The 13,589-nt window shown below is 39.6% G+C and overlaps 1 protein-coding gene across 1 annotated transcript in view; it reads left to right on the plus strand.

Moving 5' to 3' along the window:
* The window catches only part of CCDC192 (coiled-coil domain containing 192), a gene marked incomplete at both ends in the record, with an annotated part of 201,354 nt that overhangs the window by 88,841 nt on the left and 98,924 nt on the right, over window positions 1-13,589 (plus strand).

Raw genomic sequence — 13,589 nt, forward strand, 5'->3', positions numbered from 1 at the left:
TTCCCTGAAGAAATTATGGCACCAGGATAATCACTGAAAACTATTATATAGACATAGATATGCTATGATAGATAGTAGAATAGCATTAATGTGAAATTTAAAAAAATATGAAACAATAAAGACATAAAAACATGTCTATAGTAAAACTGCTTTTAAGAGAATCAATGGAACAAAGTAGAATAATAAAAAAAATTTAATCTGAAAGAATCACCAAAGAAATCAAAGTAGTAGCTGCTTGTAGGGGGAAAAGAAATTTGGGAAATAGAACTGGGGATTGGAACAAAGTGGATTTCAAATTTATTAGTAATGTATATAAATGATGCATTCAACAAGATGGTAACTATTACTGCCTCTGAACTAAATCACCAAAAACCAAAGTACATATTTATGTTCTGTTCTTTTCTAGATAAAACCAACCAGACAAAACGAGAGTACCTCCGAGCCTGGGAATCCTTGAATTATCTTAGGGAGCACATGTATCATCTTAGTTGTGCTAGCAGGTCCTGTCCAAGCCCCAAGCTACTGTGGGCTCTCAAGAGGCTTGAGCCTCCTGATAGTTGAAATGGTAGCCAAAATAGCCCATCTTTTAAAGCAAAGAAAGGGATGATTCTTCAGGCTGATAGAAATTGAAGGAAAAATTTAATTATGGCCACATTAAAAAGGGTTGGCCCTATTTTTAAGAGATAATCTTATTCTTTGGCTGCCCCCATGTAGTTCTCACTCAAAATACAGCTTGGAGTAAAATTCCAGTGTTAACATCCTCTTATGCCCCTTCTTTCTCTCTCATTTCACAGTCCCACCTTGTTCACTTTCACTGATGGTTGATAGCAGATAATCAGCTAATTACTTCTCTCATGACACACAATTTATACCTCTATTCTAGTAGTTTAATTATTTGAATTATTATACCAAAATTGTATTTTGTTAAAATTATTTTAAGCGGTCATCTCTTTCAAAATTATTTAAGCTTCTAATTCACTGTCCTAGTATCCAGTTTTGGGCACACTCAGTGCTCAATAAATACATAATGATTTGAACTTCGATTTGTTTCTTCTGGTCTCTGTTTATTCTACATTATAAAGACAAAATAATAAACTTCTTGAGAGCAGGAACATTATCTTCTGTGTACTCTGCTTATACGTTTTACTATTCCTTATTTATATACCCATAGCAATTGGTTCATATTGCTTGAATGATTGTTTAGGTAGAAGGATACTTTAAATTTATTTTTCCTTACCAAAGCAAAACTCTCTACTTACGGACCTCCAGAGACTTCCAATGCTTGAAATTAGTACTTTTTTGCAGATGACTTATTATTTGTGCTCTTAGAATAAACCTATTAATAAAAAAGCTAATTTTCGAGCTATGTAAGATCAAATCACTGCCGTTGGGCAGAATAGTGTTAGAATGAACTGTATAAAAACAATTAAGTTGAATTCTTTGTCTCTCAGGAACGTTCTTCGTTTCCAACCAAGACAGAGAACTTGAAAATTTCTCTTTGATCACACATCAAAAAACTTACACATATTTTACCATCCATCCAAAAGAAGTAATTTGAGATCGAGTGAAGAAATGAAAATCACAATACCAAAAAGTGAAACTTTAATATCACTTTATTATAGTGCTTAAATGAACTTTATAAATCATACAATTTTGTTTTATACTATAACATGTCGTAATCATAGCATCTTTGCAGGCAAAGATTTCAAATTGAAAAACAATCCAAAATCATCACGAGGAGAATGTTTTAAGGGGAGCAACTGTTTTGTGCAAACAACTAGCTCTCCTGAGTGGAGTCAAGCAATCCCTTCTCTGAGGGATTGCCTGCTAATGGCTTAAGCCTCCAGTTAAGGTAATGCAGCTGTGAGTGTCTTGAACCGATAAAAACATTATCACTTAATGAGTGAAGAAAATATGACAGCACAATCATGAAATGCAGGTAAATGTGTTGTTCAGTGCTCCAGTAGCCTACAGGGGCCACTGTGTATTTTTCTTTCACAAAGTAGAGAAAAGCAGAGTTTAAATTATTGGAAAACTTGATATAAAATTTAAAAATGACATAGTTCCAACATTTTTTCTATCTTGTCAGCCAAAGTCTGCCAACTGTCTCAAAAGCATATGCAACTTGACAGGAGAGATAAAAATAATGATCATTCTAACAGGCATGCTTTTAAAAATATGTTTAGTTCTTTCTATTTGGTCCTATGGTATGTATTAGGTATGCATACATCCCATCTCATTTAATAAGAAATTCAGAGAGATTCTCAATTAGGTGGTACATTTGCTTAAACTGAAATAGTAAAGAGAAAATTGGTCTCACATACCAGGAAATATTTCATATTTTTCAGCAGTCAACCTAGAATCTGCAAATTTTCCCAAATTCACGCTAATATTTTCCCCTTTGGAATCTCTTCTCATAAAGTTCCTTTTGCCCAATGTCTATGGCTAAATTCCTAATCAGCTTTTAGTCAAGTCCCCGATGAGCCCTTCACCAAACAGTTTTCCTTTCCTTTGAATGATGGTTCTCTCTTATGACCCTCCTCAGATAATGCCCTGAGTTATAGTGATTCTAGAGAAATCTCTCTCCCCTTAGAAGGTAAATGCTTCGTGCACAGGGATTATGCTTTAGCTATGTTTTAAGAGCCACCCTGAAAAATGGCACCATTACTATCAAAACAAATACTCATTGTTTAATACTGAATAATAAGAATGAGGCCAGAATCCATACTGAATTTCTGAAATGTGAATTCTAGAAGCATTAGTTATACACATATATTTTATCTACCTGACTCACCCCCATGTAGGTAAGAAACCCCATTCACTCTTCTGTTTCATTTCCCTGATACCCAATAGACTTTCAAACTTTGCAGCAGTTGATAGCCGCAGGGAAAACAGTATTTGCACTTGGTTGTCCCTAGAGCACCTAGCACAGGGTCACACATATAGGTGACAGGTAGCAGATACTGATGAGTGCAGAACAGTTACAGATAGTAGGGTGCTTTAGTTTCACTTAGAAAAAGTTATGATTACTTAGAGAGCTCTAGGTTGCTTAATTGAAAATTAAAAGATGTTACTGAAGACTTTTAATTGGGGATACTGAGAAAGTATCCCTCAGTCATCAAAAGACATTAATTTTCAAGACACATTCTAATCACCATAGTAAACATGAATGTACCCAGGAAATAAAATCCAGAGTTGACAGTAGTTATTTTCTGAAGGTGGGAATATGTGCAAAATTTCTTTCTGGGGATTAATGGATGAGCTGTCAGGAATGTGAAGTCTTCCCAAGGGCTCTCTTAAAACTCCCTTTATATGGTCCACTGTGACTTTTTTAAGGCTAAGCTCTGCTATAATGATTACTTGCTGATTTTCCCTCTCTCTTGTCAGTAGTGAGAAGAGGTAAAAAGAAAATGAGACTAAGAAAATGAGCCCTAGAAGTGCTTAGATCAAATTTCCTAGTTTCCAATTCCTGTATCCACTGTTTCTTCGTGCCCCAAACTCTAGAACCTAACATTGTGAAAGCAGTGTTCACTTTGTAGCCTCCACCACAATGTCGTGACCAGAACTTGTATGGCACAAAGGTCTGTTGCTATGGTAACTCAACCTCAAACACATTGACGCCTGGGCCTTTTCTAGTGAGGATAAAATCCTCTTCCAGAGAGGCTGAATAATGCCAAGTAGCAGCTCCACAGGGAGCCACTGGTGTGCTCTTTGGGAAATGTTTCCCACCTGAGCTCTGGATTTTTCAGATACTTCATGCTCACAGGTCTTCTTCTGTGTGGGAGGCGCATACTCTTTTAATTCTACTGATAAGCTGAGGAGGCCATGATAACTTAAAAAGAAGTATAAACAGTTCTTGGAATCCTAAGACAGTAATAAGGCTGCCCATCACATGTACTTACAGTGAACACTTGGCAAAAACCTAAGTGTTCAATTATAGTACAACCCTACAATGGTAAGTTAGAAGGCTATTCAAAGTGTTGCATTTATACAACACGTAAAAACATGGGGAAATGCTCGCCATACAGTGTTAAAACAGAGCGATACAAAACTGCATCACTGATAAGTTACCAATGCTATACATACACAGACACTTGAACAACATGGGTTTGAACTGTGCCAGACCACTTCTACACAGATATTTTTCAACAGTAAATACTACAGTGCTACATGACCCATGGTTGGTTGAACCCAGATGAGGAACTGCAGATACAGAGAACTGTGGATACGGAGGGCCAACTATAAGTTTTATGCAGATTTGGTGTGTGTGTGTGTGTGTGTGTGTGGTATGCGGGCCTCTCACTGTTGTGGCCTCTCCCGTTGCGGAGCACAGGCTCCGGACGGGCAGGCTCAGCGGCCGTGGCTCACGGGCCTAGCTGCTCCGCGGCATGTGGGATCCTCCCAGACCGGGGCACGAACCCGTGTCCCCTGCATCGGCAGGTGGACTCTCAACCACTGCGCCACCAGGAAGCCCTTATGCAGAGTTTTGACTGCATGGAGGGTCAGCACCACTAACCCCTGGATTGTTCAAAGGTCAACTGTATGTGAATGTACATAAGGGGGAAAAAAGCCAGGAAGAAATATACCAACATTTTGACAATATTACTATCTTATAGTATTCGAAATGATTTCTATTTCATCAAATTTTTTGCTCTTTAAATTTTACAATTAATATGTGTTAACTTTTAAATCACAAAAGGAAAATAATCATTGGTTTTTAAAATGATACACTTAAATCTGATTATGAAAAGGAAATTATGGAGAAAAGAAAAGTATCAAGGATCACTGCCCTGAGTTGCAGAGTAGTGGTTAAGAGATTGGGCTTTGGAATAAGACTGTATGGCCTCATGGCCTTAAATTAACTTCTCTGAGCTTGTGTTCCTTGTCAGTTGGATGGGGGTACTATATTTCTTCAAATCGAAGATTCCATGGATTGTAAAATACATACACCAGCATTTTATGTGCCAATAAGATTCTTCAAACGCTACCAATACTCCATTTTAAGACACATTCTTATTTTGGAATGTGAGATAAACATGTCAGAGAACTGATGAATTATAGTAATAATTGCACCTACTTTCATAAGCTTTTGTGAGGACTGAATAATATAATCCATGTAAAGTTCTTGGGAAAGTCCATTACACTTAATAAATGCTTAACAAATGTGAGGTATATGGCAGACTCACTTGAGATGACTAAGACAAACCCTGAGGGTGAAGGTAGAGCTCTCAGCTTGAGAGGCCTGAGAAGGGCATGTAGATGGACATTTAAAACAAGAGCAAATGTGGCTGAGCAGTAAGGAAGAGTGACTCTCGTCATGGAGACCTGAGGCCAGAGCATCTTGCCCTTGCTCAACTAAGTTTGAGAGCCACAGGTAGAAAAAGCCTACAAAAAACATGTTAGTGAGGATGTATAGCAAAGGAACCCTCATACACTGTTGGTAGGTTATAAATTGGTGCAGCCACTATGACAAAGGGTATGGAGTTTCCTTCAAAAATTAAAAATAGAATTACCATGTGATCCAGCAATATCACTCCTGGGAAAAAAATCCAGAAAAAATGAAAACACTAATTTGGAAAGATATATGCACTCTAATGTTCATAGTAGCACTATTTCTATCAATAGACAATTGGATTAGGGAAACGTGAGATACACGCACACACACAAAAACATACAATATGGAATATTACTCAGCCATACAAAAGAATGAAATACTGTCATTTGAAGCAATGTGGATGGACCTAGATAATATTATGTTTAATGAAATAAGTCAGACAAAGACAAATACTATATGATATCACTTATGTGTGGAATCTAAAAAATAATACAAATTAATGTATATGCAAAACAGACTCACAGATATAGAAAACAAACTTGTAGTTACCAAAGGAAAGATGGAAGGAAGGGGACAAATAAGGGGTATGGAATTAACAGTCAAACTACTACATATAAAATAGACAAGCAACAAGGATATATATTGTAATAGCACAGGAAATTATACCCTTTATCTTGTAATAACCTATAATGGAGTAGAATCTGAAAAAATACTGAATCACTGTGCTATACACCTAAACTAACACAATATTATAAATCAACTATACTTCAAAAAATAAATGAATCAATAAATGAGAAAACGGAGCCATTGTTTTAGAAAGCAATATTACATTAGGGTCTCAAAACTTGAAATTCTCAAATAACTGGGTAAGAAGTTAAATGTTGAGGGTTGAGGAGAGAAAAAGAGGAAGAGGAAGAAAGTTTGAGGTTGAGTGGCTTAAGTATTACAATCATCAAATTATCTCATTTATCTCTGTCTCTTGAGTAACCACAGGACACAAAGAGCCCTACGGTTACATGGGCGTAGTGGAGATGGAACCACAAGGAAAAACCACATTTGCAATCTCTTTTCGTAAGGACTTTCTAAACAAGTGAACAAAAGAAAGGCATACATGCAGCATTATTTGCAATTCACATGCCTATAACAGTATACATTATAGTAGAACTGAATAAAGATGAATGCAAAAATGGGACATGCTAAAACAAAATTTTATTAAATTATTTCACATTTCCTGAACTGCAACAAGCCTCGAGGAAATTAATGCTTTTCTTCAAGTGTTTTTTTTTAAAAAGACCTATTGTGACTGAACATACAGTATGCATACTTATCTTTGCTTAAGAGCAGCAATAATGAAAGAGTTATTAAAAGCATTAAAAAGCAATATGTTTTATATTGGTCACTTAAAGAATAAATCTATTATGTCTTTATTTATTCATATATAAAGTACTCATCAAATATTTACTTACGTCGGTACTTAAGTTAGATGAATGCAAAAGTGCTGGCAAAAGCTACAGCTAGGAAATGAGGTAAAGAACGTTGACCAAGTGGGGGAAATCTGGTGGAATGAGTCAACCAGAACCCTGACCAATGAACCTTTTCAGGTTTGGTATAGAACAAATCTCGTATAGAAACAGACTTGGCCTGGAAAGGGCCCAGAAAATTGAAATACTCTATGATGCCAGGAATCGCAGGGAGGTCAAAGGGAAAAAGGAACTGTTGACAGAAAGATTTTTCCTTTAGTTTTTATGTGTCCTTAGCAGGCAAATCTGTTTTAGAGTACAGACAGTGGTGCTGTGAGGTCTGTAATAGACTTCAAGCTTATGAATTTTGAAGCTCAAGAGAACAAAGCCCATCATTATGGGACATATTATCATTTAGGAAGAGCTAAGTCCTTTGGATTTATCCTCCAAGTTCCCAAAGAGCATGATTTATTCTTTTCAGAAGAAAGATTCATCAAAGTACATCAGGTGGGGTCGAAGGGAATGACCGATAGTTAACACTCTATATGGGTGTTAATTTTAAAAGGGTGATTTTTTAGAGAAGCATTTGTGCTTGCCATTTTTTTTGTTTTAGTTTTTAGAACAAAATCTTTTCGGTTTTCATAAAATGAAAGACTTTCCTGAAACCTAGAGTAGAAGGGGTTTCATCCATCTTCCAGTCTTGCATTGGTCCATGTAATCCTTCTAGAGGAAGAGAGGCATGTTGAGGTCATGCCAAGCTACCTCTTGACATATGTTCACCATCCTCCCTTAACTGCACTGTCTTAGAACAAAAAGTGTTGTCCAACCTGTGTGTGGGTGACTCCTACTTTCAATTAGCAATAAAAGCCTCATAGTGGGTCACTGCCCCCAATGGGGAACAGTAAGCATGTCTTTGTATGGGCAGTTATAACCTTGGGACCAGAGGGCACAAACGTATTTCTGCAGTGGACAGGCAGGTTGTATAAGTGGCGCAGTGAAGTCAGGGTGAAAAAAATCAACTGAGCAAGTGCAATGATGAATGTTGACTGACACTTGGCCTCAAAGTAGGAGATAAAGGGAGTGAAGGAGGCTGTGATGACTGTAGGCAGGCAGGCTCCATTCTAAAGGGGTAGCTGCCATTCAGCTCCCACTGATTGCTGTCTGAGGAATATGGGCCTGAGTGCCAGCTCCTCTGAATTTTCACGCGATGCTGGCTTCTTGGGCATGCCACCTGTGGAGGCACGCCAGCCCGGCACTTAGACGGGCCCACACTTGCTCTCACGCTCTGCTGTCACTGTCATAAAATTCTTAATTATTTTTGAACAAGGGCGGCTGCATTTTCATTTTGTCCTAGACTCCCCAAATGATGTGGCCAGTCCTGTTTTCAAAAGAAACTGGGCATCCATACTTTTCTGTGGTATATTCCAATTTTTAAATATTGTCAATTAATTCAAATTTTAAAAGGTAGTGAATGGTACACATTTGCAAGCTAACTTGTCTAGCAGCAGGCAACAGATTTTAACCCTGTGGATCGTCTCAGTGATTATCCTGGGATCTTAGAACTTGGAGCTGTGAGCTTTTTGATGCAACCTGGCCAACCCCCTTATCCTCCGGATGAGGCAAGAGTCACAAGAAATAAAAACAGGCTGTCATATATAACATCCGCTATCCTGGGCCTGTTAGGAGCAGCTGTTCCTGGACATGCTTCCCAAGCACAAGGCCTCTGAGTTTTATGGCATCTGTGACAGTGTGTGCTTTCTGCTTCAACATTTTAATTTTGTGGATGGTGGATCTGCTAAGAAAGTTTCTTTCAACTTTATGTGTTTTCTCCAGTGATTGGGAGCCACTGTTGATTTTATTATGATTTACCCAGTGATTATCCAAGTACCATCTCTTGACCTAGGCAGGGGTCTATACATTTCTAGGGCCTAGTCAGCTGCAGGAACTATACTATCAGATCACATCCAAGGGCTGCAGTCTTTTTTTTTTTTGCGGTACGCAGGCCTCTCACTGCCGTGGCCTCTCCCGTTGCGGAGCACAGGCTCCGGACGCACAGGCTCCACGGCATGTGGGATCCTCCCGGACCGGGGCACGAACCCGTGTCCCCTGCACCAGCAGGCAGGCTCTCAACCACTGCGCCACCAGGGAAGCCCGAAGGGCTGCAGTCTTTTACGTGGACACTTTCTTTCTTTTCTCCTTTTTTCAAGCCACCACCTGTGGTAACACGTTATGGGATGTAAGAGGGGGGAAAATAGCATGTACAAATGTATAATCATATTCTAGTATGAGTGTTTTAATTTCCTTAATCATTAGTACATTAGAAAGGTATGCATTCTTGGGTTACTGGACATTGTAAGGACTGGCTATTTTTATGAATTTTAATTTTGTGTTGAACCCAGCCCTATTTTTTAAGAATGTGAAATAAAAACCACAATCTCCCTTCAAGAGTCCCCCAGTTTAAATGTCTTTTTTTTTCTGGCCCCAGTTCTGTGTCTTTCTCTCTGCCCTGTTCTTTGGCATCCTGTGACCTCAGAGAACTCTGGTAGGCTATTAGCAATTGAATATGCGCTTTGACGGATCCTGGAGCAGGCAATGATTACATTTCTAATAGTGAAATTTTATACCTGAAGCTGCTACTGTAATCATTTCATTCCTGTGTGCCTCAAAGTTTCATTTTCAAAGTCAATTAAACTTTCTAATGGAGTAGTAGGATTTAGACACAACTTAATTGAAAAATACTGTGTTGGATAAGACAGGTGTTAACAGGAGTGGATTTGACAGACTATAAAGGGAAATGTCAAAGCCAAAGAGACGACCTGTGCCTTGTATATAACGGAGCCCTAGTCCCAGCCAGATGAAGGGTTTGATTTAATTGAAGCAGGTTTTCTTTGGAATGCTCACCCTGCCCTGCGAGGGTGTCTGTTCTTCCCCAGGTCACCCCAAGTGGTTAGCTGCACTTTTACGCCCAGGGCTAGACTGGACTGGATTTCCCTCTTGCAGAGACAAAGGCTGGATTGGAAAGATCTGTGGCAGACAAGTGTGATGCTTTGGGGACGCAGCAGGATGTGGATGGCGTGGCTGCTCTTTGTGGATTCATGGTGGCAACCAGCTGGGCCACCGGGCCAGCACTGCCCTGTGTTTGCTCCTTTGTTGTTTTGTACCATGTGGTGCCAGCAGTGCTCTGGCAGCTGATACCGTCAGCAGGTGCCCCTAAGATACCCAGTAGCCCTGGGAAGGCAGGAGGAAATAATGTTTGTGGTCACATAGGGCCTCGTGCCACCATTTCACAGGGCATTTGGCTTTTGTTACTTGTTTATTATTTTTAAGCCAAAAGGCGCCACCCTTCTCTCTGTGGTACGTTGAAGACAGCAAGTTTCCATTGCTTTTCTCTGTTCTTAAGAAGGGTCATGTGTGAAAGATAAATAACCCCATCATAATAAGAGGGAGCTGGATTGACTTGAAACAGACACACTTGTAATAAAACACGTGAATACCACCGTCCAAGCAAAGCAGGAAAAGGTGGAGTTTTCATTTTAAGAAATAGCTGCTATCATCCAAAACACTATGTGACGGGTATAGGATGTCTCGGTGTATCCAGTGTGGTGTTCCTCAAGGACGCATGATGTTCACAGGCAGAATGTGAGATAGACTGACTGCCTTTGGGATCTGGCCCCCATAAGCAGACTTAAGTCACTGTATACATGACCAGCAAACTCTTCCTATTTATCTGCAGGTTTCAGCCTTGTTCTATTAGTGAAAAACACTATAGCCCAAAATAAGAGTACCCTGCAGGCACATCTGTGACGGGCATTGACTTCTTCTGGGGAGGTAATAGCTTGAGGTTGAGAGCAGTTTCCATCACCCACAGTTCAACTCCATCTCCATATTTACTTCAAAATATTGGATCTATGGAACAGAGTCATTTTTCAGTCAAAACCTCGTCTATCAAAGGAGGGTAGTTTTGCCTCTAGATTTCAGGAAAATGATCAGTTCTGAGAGAGGAAATGCTTTAGATCAAAAGAATATAATCAAGTATTTAGAATGACTTACCCAATGTAAACTATCCCGAAGAAAGAGTGATGTTATATACTTCACATAGAAAACCTTCTTAATGTACATTCTTATAAATTATTTAAAATCTGAAAGTGGTCTGGGATATTTAATTTCATTCAATCAGTCTAACATATTTTCATTTACTCCACACCTTTGGATCAGATGTGGAGACGGGCCATTCTGGAGAGAGCTGAGGAGTGAGTGGGAGATGACAGTGGAAAATAGTGAGAGGGTGGGCAACTCTTGCAAGAAGTCTGGTTGTGATACAAAGAGCTCAGACAGCTCAATACCAAAAAAATAATAATAACCCAATCAAAAAATAGCCAGAAGTCCTAAATAGACATTTCTCCAAGGAAGACATACAGATGGCTAACAGGCACATGAAAAGATGCTTAGCATCACTAATTATTAGAGAAATGCAAGTCAAAACGGCAGTGAGGTACCACCTCACACCGGTCAGAATGGTCATCACCAAAAAGTCTACAAACAGGGCTTCCCTGGTGGCGCAGTGGTTGAGAGTCCGCCTGCTGATGCAGGGGACACGGGTTCGTGCCCCAGTCCGGGAAGATCCCACATGCCGCGGAGCGGCTGGGCCCACAAGCCATGGCCGCTGAGCCTGCGCGTCCGGAGCCTGTGCTCCGCAACGGGAGAGGCCACAACAGTGAGAGGCCCGTGTATCACATAAAAAAAAAAAAAAAAAAAAAGTCAATAAATGCTGGAAAGGGTGTAGAGAAAAAGGAACCCTCCTGCACTGTTGGTGGGAATGTAAATAGGTGCAGCCACTATGGAGAACAGTCTGGAGGTTCCTTAAAAAAGCTAAAAATAGAGCCACCATATCATCCAGTGATCCCACTCCTGGGCATATATTCAGAAAAGCCAAAAACTCTAATTCAAAAAGATACGTGCACCGCAATGTTTGGAGCGGCACTATTTACAATAGGCAAGACATAGAAGCAACCTAAATGCTTGGCGATACATGAATGGATAAAGAAGATGTGGTACATATATACAATGGAATATTACTCAGCCATAAAAAAGGATGAAATAATGCCATTTGCAGCAACATGGATGAACCTAGAGATTACCATACCAAGTGAAGTAAGTGAGAAAGAGAAAGACAAATATCACATGATATCACTTATATGTGCAATCTAAAAAAATGATACAAATGAACTTATTTACAAAACAGAGATAGACTCAGACATGGAGAGCAGACTTGCCGTTGCCAGGGGGTAGGGAAGCAGGGAAGGGATAGATGGGGAGCTTGGGATTGACTGATACACACTACTATATATAAAATGGATGGACAATAGGGACCTGCTGTATAGTATATAGCACAGGGAACTGTATTCAGTGTCTTGTAATAACCTATAATGGAAAAGAATCTGAAAAAGAGCCTATCTATCTATGTATCTAATCTGAGTCACTTTGCTGTACACCTGGAACTGGCACAACATAGTGGATCAACTATACTTCAATTAAAGAAAAAGAAAAAAAAAGGTCTGATTGTGAAAGTAAAGAGAGGGTGATAGCTGGAGGGGGATGTGAGATGAATAAGGTGGTTGATTTGTCAATTTGTTTTGAATAAGCCTGTTAAGAATAAGCCTGAGGGGGGCAGTATGAAGATGTGGGAGAAGGGATGATATGATCAGAGAGAAAAGTCCCTGAGAAAGTAAGAGGCAAAGAAAGCCGGATCATATATGGGCAAAGGGGGAGGAATGAGCCACATGCAGAAGGAGGGCACCTCTTTCACTGCGACTGCGAGGGAAGGAGGATAGGGTGGAGTCCAAAGCAATAACTCTATGGCCTTCGGGGCCTGAATTTGAAGAGCTCCTGTCTCAGTTGTTTACCTGAGTGAGTTTCGTTATTTTTCCCTGTGCAGTAGGTGAGCAAGGTCAACTGTTGAGAGTGAGAGGAGGTTAAGTAGTTTAGGAGATTTGTCAGCGTGAATGAAGACCTGACCAGGCCACTGTTGGGAATGAGAGGAAGCTGCAAGAGAGACTCAGAAGAATAGCTGGGCCCTTTTGAGGACTCAGGTGAGACTAGAAACCAAGATGATAAAGTGTCATTAAAAGCAAGATTGTGAGGATTTCCTCCCACGGAACTCAGCAGCACCAATGTTGGTTCCAGAGGGACAAGAATCAAGGGCAGCCTGTGAGGAAGGTGGCAAGAGAAGGATGATAGAGGAAAATTGTGCCAGATACTGAGAAGAGAGATGAAGTGACAGGACAAAAAAGTCACAGTGGTTAGACTTGACTGATCTCAGGGAGGTCGTAACTGAGATCATTTCTACAAGCCCCCTTAGTGAACAAATAAGGAAATTGAGGCTCAGGGAGGTTATGCTTAATCACTGATTTTTCTGAAGACTAATGTCATCAAACAAATCATTATAATGTACTTCCCGGTTTCCCATATGAACTTTGTAATAAATGAGGATTTCATTGTGGGGCCAAACCTTGGCTTCAAATGGATAAACAGAAACAACAGTATGTAATAAAAGAAAATAAAACTATAAATCTTGGTAATATTTTAATATACAAAAATTAAGCTGACTCAACAGGAACATATATGCGTTATGCATATTAACATATGTACGAACGGCTTCCATATAGCTCAATGTACCCAGGGAATAAAATTTAATTCTTATGCATCATAAACTTGTCCTGAAATTAATGTTCTAGTTACTTTCCCTAGAATATAACCTCTGTAGAAGCCAGGACTTTGTCTTTCCTACAATGGTA

Source organism: Grampus griseus, assembly GCF_964374135.1.
Source record: "Grampus griseus genome assembly, chromosome: 3".
Classification (NCBI taxonomy): Eukaryota; Metazoa; Chordata; class Mammalia; order Artiodactyla; family Delphinidae; genus Grampus; species Grampus griseus.